Below are 14,608 nucleotides of genomic sequence, written 5' to 3' on the forward strand. Positions count from 1 at the left end.
CATTCTGAGCAGACTTGAGGGGGATGAAATTAGAGATAGCGAGTCCAGAGAGAAGAAGATTATAGTAGTCAAAGTGTGAGATGATATGGTCTTGGACAAGAGTTTCAGCAGTACGGATGGAGAAGAAAGGTCAGATCAGATCTTGGAGATATTGCATAGGAAGAAGTGGCAAGACTTAGACACAGTGCGTATGTGTGGGTCAAAAGAAAGGACCGAGTCAGAGACTGAGTCAAGATTATAGGCTGGAGTGGTTGAGGATGATGGTGTTGACCACAGTAATGTAGAAAAGGGAGAATTTCTGGGGAAAATTGGGAGCTGCATTTTGGCCATTCATTTTAAGTCTTAGTTGATGGCTGGACATCACAAGGAAATATCAAAAATACAGACCGAAATTTTAGTTTGGATGGAAGAGCAGTCCAGAATAGAGAGCTGGATTATCTGACACAATATCCACCTATGTCAATTTGAAGGGAGTCTCTACCTAAAATAGAGAAGTGATCACACTAGGAGGAGAAACTGTTTAAACAATTTTAAAGGTTGACTGCTCCACTGTAGTATTTATTTCACTTTTGGGAAGACTCTCTCCAGTGCAAAGATGTCTATAGATTCATTATTATGACATTTCTAGGAATTTCATCAGCCTTTCATTTGTCCAGTTACATTCTACATAATAGAAAGGTTCTCCAGTATGTCAGTAGATTCTAACTAATCTATATTTGCTAAGATACATACCAATAATTCCTGATATACAAAAAAGGCAGTTTGTCCCCACTTACCATAGATTTAACATTGGAGTGTTGTAGAGGGGAACATATACTGAGAAGACCTTTTTACAAAATAGGCTACTAAACATATACATTCTGGACTTATCAGAGATGCAACCACTGATGGATGAGCAGGGACATATCTTCCCCTCCCCTGTAAACTCCACTGTTATGTGGACAATGTCCCCTTTGATGCAGAAAAGGACTAATGCATTTTCCCTTCCCATCCTCAACTTTTTGTACATTGTTGAATCAATGTTGTTCCTTAATTATTATTTAAGCTAAACTTGTCATATTATTAAAGTACATCTTGTGATGCATTATTCTTGCTTTGTTACTGTATACTTACAAAATGTAATAAAGCTAAATGGTGTCCCAGCCATTACTGTGATTCAGTGATAGTCTAAAATAATAGGTTTCAGAGTAGCATGGGTACTTCCACCTTTTCATGTTCTCTGTATGTATAAATATCTTCTGTCTGTGTGTTCCATTCTATGCATCCGAAGAAGTGAGCTGTAGCCCATGAAAGCTTATGCTGAAATAAATTTGTTAGTCTCTAAGGTGCCACAAGTACTCCTGTTCTTTTTTCTAAAATAATAGAAACATGTTCCATCTTAAGTTCTTATTTCTCAAAGTACCTTTTGTCTTTAGGTATTTTTATGAGCTGACTGTGAATCATGTAGTCTGTGTTACTACTATCAGTCCTTGTATCCTTTGAGTTGCAGTCAAAAATGTTATCCAAAAATATTAGTCATTGATGTGAGCAGGTAATGCAATGAATTTCGAATTTGATACATCTTCAGTGTTGTACAAGGGTGGTGGACTGTTGTATGAGGTTGTGCTGACAGGAAAAGTGTACAGATTAACCTCATATCTTTCTGTATAAAGGAAGTTAAAGAAAAGTAGGTTGATGTGCAGAATATTCCCGATTCAGTCTGACTCGTGAAGCTTTTTTAACTATCTTTGATCTGTTAATTACGTAGTTGTAATTAGATTGCTGCTTGTAAGACAAAAAGATAACTTTGTTTTTTCCCAATTTACATTTTCCTAGATTTTTAGAAATGTAGTTTTTAAAAATTTTTTTTTATTGTATGCCTTTTGTACCACTTTAGGACAGCTAAATGAGTTTGAAAGGAAAATATTTCAGAATTGAAATTTAACTAGAACTTCAGTTCTAGAAACTATGTCAAATTACATAAATTATCAGCTAGCATAAGAGAAATTTGCTTTTCAAAGTAAATTTTATACCATTTATTTACTTCCCTCTTCAGTTAAGTAGGAAATTGGCTGGTGAGAGAACTTGATCAACTACCAGTACCTAATGTCTTAAAAAGAACAGACTCAGTCATATTCCCATTAACTTCAGTGAGAGCTGGACTTTGCCCAATGAGTACCATATTATGGAAGAAAAAACAGTTTAAACTCTCAGAGCTGGATCTTCCAGTGGCACAAAACAGTCCTAAACTTGGCAGACTTTGCCTTCTGAGGATTTTCCCTGCCTAGGAGATTCTCCAGCTAGTTGCTATATCACCCTGCTCTCAGGACTTTTCTTCTTTAGGGATTTTCTCACTAGTGTAGCTACATGGGTGTAAACCTCCAGCACAGATGTATAATATCTCTGCAGTTTACCCCAGTTTGAAACTGCCACTGTTTCAAACCAAGGTAAGTCTCACTGGTGCGAGCCCCACTTTACATCAGTATAGTGCATCTACACTGGTGGTGTGCACTGGTATAGCTACATGGGTGCAGACATTTCTAATGTAGAGAAGTTCTCAGCCCTTGATACAAGGGGCATGGCCAGGAAGGGGGCCCTTGCTTGGATTGCTTCCTACACTGTCAAGTATCCAGGTTGTTGAAATCGCCTCTCGAGGCCATAGGTATAGGCTGTAAAACAGGCTGCCCTACTTAATGCTAGGAACCAACTAGAGAGCTCCAAAATGCAAGAGTGGCTTAAATCCACCTTTGATCCTACTCCCTCTCCTAAGTTTTGCCAAATACATCTTCACTGCAGCTCAAGATCTGGGCCATAGTAGTTTAGAAGTTAGCAGCATATACATTTCTGTGCAAATATAAACTATTTTTCACACTTTCTGTCTTTGAAAAAAAGTGAAGTTTTGAATTTCTAAACTATTCTAAAATTTGCAAAGTGCAGGTAAATCAATTTTCAGTAGACGTTGCTTTGCTCTGCTCAAGGCAGAATTTTAACTAAGAGAAAGTAGTCATGTTGTCCAATATATATTGAATTGTTATACATTCCCCCTCTCTCTTCTCTCTCTTCCCCCCAAAACTATACTTGTCTTGAATGGCAATAAATTTCCTAACTCTCAGTACGGTGTCTGGAGACAAGATAAGAGTGTGTCAGAAAATGTCTTCCTAGAAACTTTACTGCTATTTGCCAAAATAGAAAAAGCAGAAGCCACTGTTACGAAAGACAAGGCACATTCTTTGCAAAATAACGGTTATAAAAGTGTAAGAAGGTTTTTTAACAACGTCTGAAAATGTTAGGCCCCAAGAACAGTGAAACTGCATTTGCAGGTAAATGAATTCATAAATCAAAGTGTGTACTGATCATTTGTAACAGTAACTTCCAGATTTTCTTGTGTACATTTTAATTTGTAAACTCTTTACTTCTTGGCACCTTGACATTGAGATTCACTGAGAGTTTGCAAACTTTTTTGAGAAAATTGTTAAAGTAAATTAAACAGTTTGTGAATAAAATTTGCTGAATGAAAATAAGGATTGGAATTTTTTACATTTATTAACACTTTGAGGGCTAGATATTTTTGTTGTTTGTTTTTTAAAAGGTCAGGCATGTAATTGTATGGATTTTGTACTCATAATTACAAGTCTCATTTTGGATACAGTTATTTGAGTCCCCAAAAGCATTGAACATATATTTAAATATATCCCCATTAGGAAAGCAATTAAGCATGTGGTTAATGTGCTTAAAGCTAAGCACATATTTCACTGCCTTTTCTGAATAGAAGTTTCCTGAATCAGGTCTTTGATATGTGTATATACAGTTTTGGTAATTGCACATGCAAATGACCGTAATTAAACGTGTGCTGAAATGTCTGGTTTACATTTTTGTAGTCATAGTGGTTAGGTGTGTAAATTAAGCCAGCATCTTTTCTGTGCAATTGTATAAAAATGGTGCACGCAGATGAGGCCCTGAACGTGTACCATTCTAAATGAGTGCTCTAAGAAACAAAGAATATAGGGCAAGAGGAGTGTTTCAAAAAATCAACTACTACTCAGTGTGTAAAGAAATTGTTTTGGTAGACCCTTTTGTGGGAAGTGGGGGGAGGAGAAACTTATCTGAAAGACTTGTATCAGAATACACTAAGAGTTCCCCTCCCACACTGTTCCTGCAAAGGAACATTCTAGGACAGTGGTCCCCAACCTTTTCGTCTGGCAGGTGCTGGACGAAGGACCGTGATGGCGCTCGAGAATTCGCCGAAATGCTGCTGAATTTCAGCAGCATTTCGGCGGCGACACCTCTCGATGACATCGCTTGTCGGCGGCAAGCGGTGTCATTGAGAGGCGGCGCCGCTGAAATTTGGCGGCATTTCGGCAGACGCTTGACCGCCGGCCAGGACGCAGGCACATTTAGATGCCCCTGCGGGCGCCATGGTGCCCGTGGGCACCGCCTTGGGGACCCCTGTTCTAGGATGTACATTTCAGGTCTTGACATTGCATAGAACATAATGGTCTACTTAAACAGCATGAGCATTGGAGTGCATGACCATGGGAGGGAACTAGTGCTGTGCTGATATCTTTGATCTGTGTATGATTTGGGGGAATCAGAATTAGCTACAATTCTAATTTAAAGTACAGGAAATAAAAGAAAACTTTGCTAGTCTTCCCCTTGAAGGCTTTATTTGTCTACATTCTTAACATGAAGTTTTTAACCATTAAAGAGGATGGAAGCAGGGCAGGGTGGATTGATAAAATCAGTAATTTAAGTTGCTTTGATTTATAACCATGATTTAAATCAAGCAAGAAACCTTGATTTAAATGATTGATTTTAATCGTGTTTTGCATTCGTACTCTTTCTTTTCTAAACAAGGTTGATTCTCATTAGTTGATAGCCATTCAAACATATTTATTTGCACTTGAATATAGCCTTTACACTAAATTTGGTGCTTTTTGCTAACCAGGAGGATACATTATAGCTATACATATTTATTTAGATATTATGTAGCTTGACTTATGTTTATTCAGACTCTTAATGTTTGCATTTTTAACATATTAGAAAATGGTGAACAATACATTATTTACTGTGTGTGTCATTTTTCACTTGTGATTTGTTTCAAAATCTGTTTGGGTGGAAATTACATTTCAGATAAAATGCTCCAAACCAGCATTTAACTTTTTTGTATTAAATAAAAGTACCTTATGTATTGGATGCATAAGAGAAAACATTTTTCAAAACACGATTTGTATTTAAACTGATTTTTTTTAAACAAAGGAAGTATTGTCTGTAGTTTATGAATTGATGTGATTGTTTCTGGTCACCATATCCTTGATGATTTTAGAACTAGTAAATCCCCCCCCCCCCCCCCCCCATACCTAGCTTTTATTCATAGATTGGAAGAGGAAAACAAGCTTTTCTACTTTTTCAACTCCCAGTTGATTTTTTAACTGTGACTGAAATAGCATTGAACTGAACTAGCTGAATAAACTCAGGGAAAGAAGCTGTTCTCTCTGCACATGCAGAAGAGCCTACTGTTGTCAAAAGCTGGGTTAGCACATCAGACTGTTCCAGGTGCTTAGCCAGTGACTCCCACCAGTTCAGTGGTTTGACTTCCTTTAAAACTTGGCAGCAAACTGCTTAATATTATTTTTTAATATTTTAATTTAAATGGTTTTATTTAGATTATAATAAGTTTAGAACTTAACATAGGTTGTCAGTTTAAAAATTAATTCTAAATAGTTTTTTAAATAAACCTGTAACTTAATTTACATTCAAAATTTTTTAATTTAAATTGGATTTTTAAAGTAATTGATTCTTATTCATGCTGCATGAGGATAAAATTTGAATGACAGCTTCTCTGTTTTTTAGGTTATGTGTCTTAGGGTACGTCTACACTACGGGACTATTCCGAATTTGCATAAACCGGTTTTGTAAAACAGATTGTATAAAATTGAGTGCGCGCAGCCACACTAAACACATTAAATCGGTGGTGTGCGTCCACGGTCCGAGGCTAGCATCGACTTCTGGAGCGTTGCACTGTGGGTAGCTATTCCGTAGCTATCCCATAGTTCCCGCAGCCTCCCCCGCCCCTTGGAATTTCCGGGTTGAGATCCCAGTGCCTGATGGGGCAAAAATCATTGTCGCGAGTGGTTCTGGGTAAATGTTGTCAGTCACTCCTTCCTCTGGGAAAGCAACGGCAGACAAGCATTTCGCGGCTTTTTTCCCTGGATTGCCCTGGCAGATGCCATAGCATGGCAATCATGGAGCCTGTTTTGCCTTTTGTGACTTTCACCGTATGTGTACTAGATGCCGCTGACAGAGGCGATTCAGCAGCGCTACACAGCAGCATGCTTTTGCTTTTGCATGACAGCAGAGATGGTTATCAGCCATACTGCACCATCTACCAATCCATAAATTGGTAAAAAGATGATCATGGTTACCAGTCCTTTTGCACTGCTCCATCTGTTGCTGTCATAAGTGCCCCTGGCTGCTCTTAGCCGGGGCGCAAAAGCCAAAATTGGGAATGACTCCCTGAGTCAATCCCTCCTTTTTGGTATCTAAAAATAGAATCAGTCCTGTCTAGAATTTGGGCAAGTGTACTAGAGAACTACTGTATCATAGAACCAGAGAACACAGCTGCTCTGTGTCAGATCCAGCAGAAATTATGAGCTGTATGCTATTCACAGGGGGTGCTCCTGCAACAACCCCACCTGTTGATTCCATTCTTCCCCCAGCCTTCCTGGGCTACTGTAGCATTGTCCCCCCACTTGTGTGATGAAGTAATAAAGAATGCAGGAATAAGACACGGTGACTTGTTAGTGAGAAATGAGTGGAAGGCAGCCTCCAGCTGCTATGATAGTCCAGACAGGACAGTAAGGAGTGTGGAGGAGAGGAGCCCAGCATCCCTCTGCTAGTCCAGGGGCAATTGAATCTTTTCCTTACACATGAAGGGTGGGGGCTGATGGAGCTCAGCCCCCTGTTGCTATGATGACGATGGTTATCAGCCATACTGCACCATCTGCCAGGAAAAATTAGGGCCAGGTGCCCTTGATTGACCTAACTGATGCTAGTCGGCATGGTTACCAGTCCTTTCGCACTGCCCCATGTGCCAATAGGCTGATGATGAGGACGGGTACCAGTCATATTGCACCATCAGCCACCCATGGCGGGGGGAGCAAGGATGTTGGTGTTGAGTGCTGCAGCATCGCATCTATCTGCAGCATTCAGTAAAGATAGGGTGACATGTTAAAGAGTCAAGAGAGGATTTTTTTCCCTTTCACTTCTGGGGGTGGGTGGGGGGGTGCGTAAATTGCCGAGCTATGCCCTGACCCACCGCGGACACTGTGTTTGACCCTAGAAGCATTTGGAGCTCAGCCAAGAATGCAAATACTTTTCGGAGACTGCAGGAACTGTGGGATAGCTTGAGTCCTCCAGTCCATGAGCATCCATTTGATTCTTTGGCTTTCCGTTACGCTTGTCACGCAGCAGTGCGCTGAGCCCCTGCTATGGCGTCTGTCTGGAGATTTTTTAAAAATGATTTTGAATTTCGTCTTCTGTAACGGAGCGCTGATAGAACAGATTTGCCTGCCCTTACAGCGATCACATCCACATGGTCCATGCTGGAGCTCTTTCTTTATTTCGATTTTTTAACTGCATCGCCACACGTGCTGATCGGAGCTCCACGCTGGGCAAACAGGAAATATTCAAAAGTTCGCGGGGCTTTTCCTGTCTACCTGGCCACTGCATCCGAGTTCAGATTGCTGTCCAGAGCGGTCAGTGGTGCACTGTGGGATACCGCCCGGAGGCCAATACCGTCGATCTGCGGCCACACTAACCCTAATCCGATATGGTAATACCGATATTAGCGCTACTCCTCTCGTTACGGAGGAGTACAGAAACCGGTTTAAAGAGCCCTTTATACCGATATAAAGGGCCTCTCAGTGTGGACGGGTGTGGCGTTAAATCGGTTTTACGCTCCTAAAACCGGTTTAAACGCCTAGTGTAGACCAGGCCATAATATCTGGATTTAATTCAGCTTTTTCCGGAAGTCTGATATTCTCTGTGTCACAGTTCAGCACAACTGTATCTGTATTTCCCCGCTGGGGTTCAGCAAAGGCATCCACTCTTGACTCTCCAGCCATTGCCTTTCTTGGGTGGAGATATATGTATCTCTCCCTTCTGACCAAGATATTTACAGGCTGAATCAGGTAAATCCTACTCTGTGATATCCCCAGCAAAAGATGGCTGCCTAAACAGGTTTTTTTGCCTTCTCCTCAGGATTGTCAACGGTCTAATTATCCCAGTTAAACTACCACAGAGCTCTTTCTAAGCAAGCACATTTTATTCTTAAGGTAAAAGCAATACAGAGAAAACAATAAAAGAACCTACATGCATGCTAATAAATTCACCAGAGATTACCTAATTCCAGCTCTGGCTGGTGAGCAGTCCTTCAAACCCCACTCAGTCCTTCAAACCCCACAGTTTCAGGTTTATAACACCCTTTGCTCAGAACAAGAACCCCATTAATCTGGAATTGAGTCCTTTATCCAATTTGGGGTCTTTGAAGAGACCGTGAATAGGTGATCAGCCAGCCAGTGCCCCCCTAAGGGGAGCAAAGCTTCAAACAGCAGAGTTCCCACCTAACCAGAGGGTTTACATTAGCATACCCCTCCTTTCCTCCTACAGATTTCCTGGGAAACGCACTTAATTTTAAAAGTTTACATTGTTTCAAAAAGTCCTTTGATGTTGCTGACATTTTCAATTGTTTTACATTAGTCACGTTTCCTAGAGAAGTTACATACATTTCCATCGTCATACATAAACAATTGCATTTTTAATACAATGGACCCCAAAGTTATTCAACATAATTTGGTGAAGTTTAACTTCATACAGTAAGGTTTATCCAGGTTACTGCAGGAGATTGCCCAAACGGTCAGACTTTGTACTAAAATCTTTTCTAAGCAAAGTTTCTATTAATGGAATTTTACAACTCACTCATAAGTCATCAGATGCCCACTCCTGTGAAAACGAAGATAATTTAGCATATGTTTCTTTGAGGAGTAATTGGAGGGTGGAAGATGTCTGCTGTATGTTCAAAATGTCCTTTTCTTTTTTTAAAACGGGATCCTGAATTTTCTCTCTGTTGTGTGAACTTAACTCTACAGTTGCGGTAAATGAAACATAAATTGAAATATATAGACATCCAAAGTCTGTTCAAATGGAGTGCAGCATGTTTGGAATCTAATTTATAGAGACTGTAGTCTAGTTCTGTTTCCCTGTATCTTGTAGCTCTGTAAATTACCTTTCTATGAAAAATTTGCAGAGTTTTATGTATAAAGCATTGGGATTTTGTTCTTGTTTGTTATTTTAAATTACACCCTTTAAAGCTGTCCAAGCAGTCGGTTTGCTGCCATTCCACCTTACCTTTTTCACTCCTGGTTTCTCTTCTGTCCCTCCTTCCTTCCTGATCCTTTGAGGCAGAAAACTTCAAGACCATACACAGCTCAGTGGACTCCTCTTGTTCCAAACTGTTGAGAAGAGTAGTTTTGATTGGTATATGTAGAGCAGGGTAGGCTGGAAGACCAAAATGTAGCAATCCAAGGTGAAAAGAAATAATTTAATTTTCTAAACCAAGTGCTAGATCCACAAAAGGACTTAGGCACCCAAAGTGGCTGTTAAGCACCTAAGTTCAACATTTAGGTGCTGCTGAGGTCCTCAGAACCCTGCTGCTGCCTAACTTTGTAGGTGCCTAAAATCCCTAGGCACCTATATTTCCACTAGTGAGCCTGTGGCCTGAGAATCCTGAACAGGTAGGCACCTTCCTCAGGCCTGGACTTAGGGTGTGGCTAGCTTAGACAGCTCTCTGCTGAGTTTGCTGGCATTCTTAGACCCCAGACTTGGGGTGGTGGGGTCCAATGGGTGGCAAGGCACCAAAAGTTAGGTGTTGCAGTGCAATGAATCTGTCCCTGAAATTATATTTTGGAGGTGATTTGCAAAGCTTTTGGATACTTAACTCTTTTGCTGGGCTCTTGTTTTTCATATAAAAACCTTGAAATGGAATCTGACCTAAGTCAAAAAAGTACAACACTTTGAATAAGATATAAAGCAGTTTCTTTGTAGCATATTGTAACGGGCTTGAGGGTTTAAATATACCTGGAGAAGTATGCCCAGGGCTAGGTGCTTCAAGCATTTCTTTAAATTTTCACTTTAAGGCTACTCTAAAGGCAACATTATTAATATATAGGAAAGCTGCAGTTTTCTTTTAAGTTCAAGTTTTTGCCTCTGTTTTTATATGTCATAATAAACGATTGATCTTTGCCATTTTGTGGTGTTAAAGACTAAGGGAGACTTGCTTCTGAAAAGCAGATTTTTTGAAGAGCTCCTGAAAGATCAGGAATAGGGACTTTTTATTGTGGCTACATTTCAGTGACTTTGCTGACCTGAGATTGAAAGTGTCTCACTTGCAGGCTAATCAATCTTATCAATGTCTGTCCTTCCACTTTGAGAGAGAGTTTCATTCAGTGACACATTTGATCTTGAAGAATCCAAAGAAATCAGTTTTCTGTACTTTCAGATGAACACAAATCCTTTCTCTCTAGTTACTTAATTCTTGACAGTGTTTACATGTTGTTATAGAAGAATTCTTTTCATTACTTTAGTCCATTTAGTTGCTTATTTCCTATCGCTTCTTTCAATGTTAGTTGTGTTGTCAGATACAATCATACAATCTTCATCAATACTGCAAATAGAATAATATTTAGTGATTAACAGCTTTCATATATATTCTAGTTTCCATAAGAAAATGTTACCTACTGAATTGAATACTGTGAAGACAGAAAAATAAGTCAGATTTATATTGAACTATGTCATCTGAAGTCCTGCTCATCTTCCAGAAGTTTCTGGAATATAGGAAAACAGACCTTCCTGATGGTCCACTTACTCCCTTCTCTTTAATATCTAGTGATGGTGGATGCACCTACTACCTACAATCACCAATGACTCCATCAAATTTCCAACCCCTCTTGGGTTTTAAAAACTCCTTTCCCCCCAGTGTGCCCAATTAGCACAATAGACTCTTGATGTTACCATTTCCCTTTTAATTTTCTATAGTCCTTAGTTCTAGTATTTTAAAAAGCCTTCCAAAGACATAACAGTGTAATATGTAACATCAGTTACCAGTCAAACAATGGAAACAGAAAAACTCTTTTTAAAAAAATCTTTGCACTGCAACGTTTGGGGTGTGGGGGGAATGTGTGTGATTGCACACATCTTCACACAACCGTACTAAACGTGCCCAAGTTCCCTGCCTGGAGGATCTCCTGATCAGAATGCAATGGTAGGAGACCAGAAATCAGCTCAGGTGATGTTGGACCATGTGCTCATTTACAGTAAGCCTGTATTACATCTCTGGCACTATTAAGGTTCCTTATATTTGCACCCATGTTAAGGTGCCTTTATATTATCATATAAATGAAAATCAGAAACACTGGGATTCAGGAGTAAGCTACTCCAGGTCTTGGCTTGTTGCATAGAGATAATTGTACTGCTAAGATGAAAAGGGCACTGCAGGGTGGATTTCAGCACAGGTCTTCCTGTTCAGAACAAAATTCAAGACATTGTTTGCCTGGCAGGGAGACATCACCAGTTTGAAAATGAGGATTTACAAATCACAGTTCAGATCAGACTCAGCATTAGGTCTTTTGGCTGCAACTATGGTAACAGTACCTATGGCATGTGTCTGCATGGGGAAACCTCGGTGGACTTTGAGATAGCGTTGGAATTCTTGCATTCCTTGTGAACAACTGATGATCTATGGGCCTCTCTGCCTGTGGTAAATCTCCAGCTAGGAATGAACTTCCAAGCACCACCCATTCAAATTGTGGTAACTGCAGATATGCTTAATTTGTGATGGGGATCTTGCAGGATCTCGGTTATCTATCCATCTCCCCTCAAAGTTTAGGGGATTTGCTTTTGGATGGGTGGTGGTTTTTTCTCCCTTTCCTTTTCCTTTACATTTGTAGTACATAAGTGAATGTAATGCCTTTACACCTCCCCTCCCTCCACCCCCAAAAAAGGCACTGACTATTTAGGGCCCCAGTGGGTTGTACTACTCAAACTGTCCATTTGAAATGTTCCACTTCATGAAGAGGGTGGGGGGAAATAGGGGTTCAGCCCTTAATAACTATAGCTTTGGAAGCTACTACTAGTTTTGGGTTGGAGGCTTGAGATCCAAGAGTGAGAATCTTACGAGATGATAGGCCAAATTCACAGGTAATGTGTAATTTAAATTCCCTTGCATTTAAGCCCCATTAGAGCTACTTACACCTACACATCTATCTAAAGTAATGTAATTTATGTCAAGGGATGCCAGAAAAAGGTGCAAGTAGAGCGGGGCTTTAGTTTTACACGTTAATACACCGTTTTCTGGCTTCTCAGTATATACGTTGCACCAATTTAGACAGCAGTAGAGTGGGCATAAATAGTTTTCAGGGGGTCTGAGTTAAATTCCACTTAGATTAATTTAAATATGCTGACTTTCACCATGTGAATCTAACGGAGTCTGAGTTGGTGTATTGTCTACAATGATACACTTTCTTTTGGTCCCCAAAAGAATCTCACCAGCTTTGACTACTTCTAGACTGAGGCTTGCTTAGGTTTCCCTCTGAATTTGGCCTGCTATCTTCAAAGAAGCAGAATTACAAGGTTAGCAAGTTCATCTTTCCAGAAGATCAATTTTTTTCCCTTTTTGTTTTTATATGTGATTGGCAAATAGAATATTCCAGGATTTTATAAAAGGTTTGAAACATTGTAGGGAATCTGAATTCTGTCATGTCTGACATTAGGATTATCTTATTAAACAGCCTGTCTGCCATTGCCAAAATGTTTTGGGGGGTATAATTGGAGAGAGTAGAACAGGGGTAGGCAACCTATGGCACAGGTGCCGAAGGCGGCACACGAGCTGATTTTCAGTGGCACTCACACTGCCCGGGTCCTGGCCACCAGTCTGGGGGCTCTGCATTTTAATTTAATTTTAAATGAAGCTTCTTAAACATTTTTGAAACCCTATTAACTTTACATACAGCAATAGTTTAGTTATATATTATAGACTTATAGAAAGAGACCTTCTAAAAAGGTTAAAATGTATTACCGGCACGCGAAACCTTAAATGAGAGTGAATAAATGAAGACTCGGCACACCACTTCTGAAAGGTTGCCGACCCCTGGAGTAGAATAATTGGTCAAACATTTTTCAGGTGTATCTTGTCTTAAATGTAGAGGAAAAAAATTATAGACAAAAGTACAGATGCTTTTTAAGTCCCTTTTTCTATGTAAGCTTGTAGATAGGAAGCAAGGGAGGGGGTGGAAAACCTTTATTACTAGTGAACTTAGGTTAATATGCAAGCCTTAGCTGTATTAATGTGAGCAATGAGGTGCTGCTTTGGTTGCATGCCTCACTGAAGAAAAAGCTTCTGTGACTCTGTAAGTGTGATGCATAGCCCCTTCATTCTTTGATCCTAAAACAAAAAACATCCTTCTTTTAAAAAGGAAAACTATTTAAAACCCCATGCCTTTATTTTACAAAACAAAAAGCAAATTCAAAGCTGTTGCTAACTAAATTGCAGTGTGTGTGTAAAATGAAATGATTTTATATAAAGCTTGTGATTTGATTAAGATAGCTACGAAACAGCACCATGTTGGGTTTTGAGATTGGCATTTTTTAAGTGATTTGACCCAGCCTTTAATGTGTAGTTACTACAGTTTCTTTTGGTTAAATGCTATAGAAGGCTTTCTTCACACTTGACGTGTTAGTAAGATACCTCTCTTGTAGTGATTTAGATTTTAATTTACTCCGTCATTTTTCTTCAAATGAAATAGCTTCCCATCAGGCCAGGAAAATAGAAATTCCTTATCTGAGACCCTAGAACAGCTTGGTATTGCTTCTATACACTTTTATTTTTGTCTCAGACTGAATAATTTGTCCTTTTGATGCAGTTCCTGTCTATTTAGCAGTAGCTTCCTCATAGATTTGTATAATAGTGCATTGCATTTACACAAGGCTTTAACTAGTCACAACATATTAATCCTCACAATACACCTGTGAGGGAGATAAGTATTGTACCCATTTCTATAGATGGGCAAACTGAGACAGAGGTTAAGAGACTTGCCCAAAGCCACTCAAGTGATTGTCAGAGCCTGGGGGGGGGTCCTCCCTCCCTCCCCAGTATTCATTCCGTAGATGATGATGTGTCTCAGTGCGTAATAAAAAGTGAAGTTCCTATATCATAAACTATTCTGAGTTGTAATTGGGCATTTTGTTGTTACTAAATTCTAAAAGGACTTGGTCCATTTACAGGCCTTTGAATCATAAAGTTCATTATTGCTTAGTTTAGAGTGAAAATAGACTGGTATCTCTTTTTGTATTCTCCCCCCATCCCAATCCTGCTTCTCTTGTACTAGTATTTATTTATTGCGCACTGGTGCATTTGGTGTTGAACTAACTTAACATGGTTCCTTCTCCAAAAAGCCTACAATAATAGTCTGCAGACACACACAGTGTATCACACAAGGGAGAAAAGGTGGAAAAGGATGGTATGAAACTATTGAAAACAGTAGATTGAGAAAGATGGGTACAGGCATGAGGCCCTTGC

General features: G+C 39.6%; 1 protein-coding gene across 2 annotated transcripts in view; it reads left to right on the top strand.

The window, feature by feature from the left end:
* IRS4 (insulin receptor substrate 4) overlaps positions 1–14,608 on the top strand; it is a 32,882-nt gene that overhangs the window by 14,705 nt on the left and 3,569 nt on the right. The gene's annotated exons all lie outside the window — the stretch shown is intronic.

Source organism: Mauremys reevesii, linkage group 9, assembly GCF_016161935.1.
Source record: "Mauremys reevesii isolate NIE-2019 linkage group 9, ASM1616193v1, whole genome shotgun sequence".
In the NCBI taxonomy this organism is placed as follows: Eukaryota; Metazoa; Chordata; order Testudines; family Geoemydidae; genus Mauremys; species Mauremys reevesii.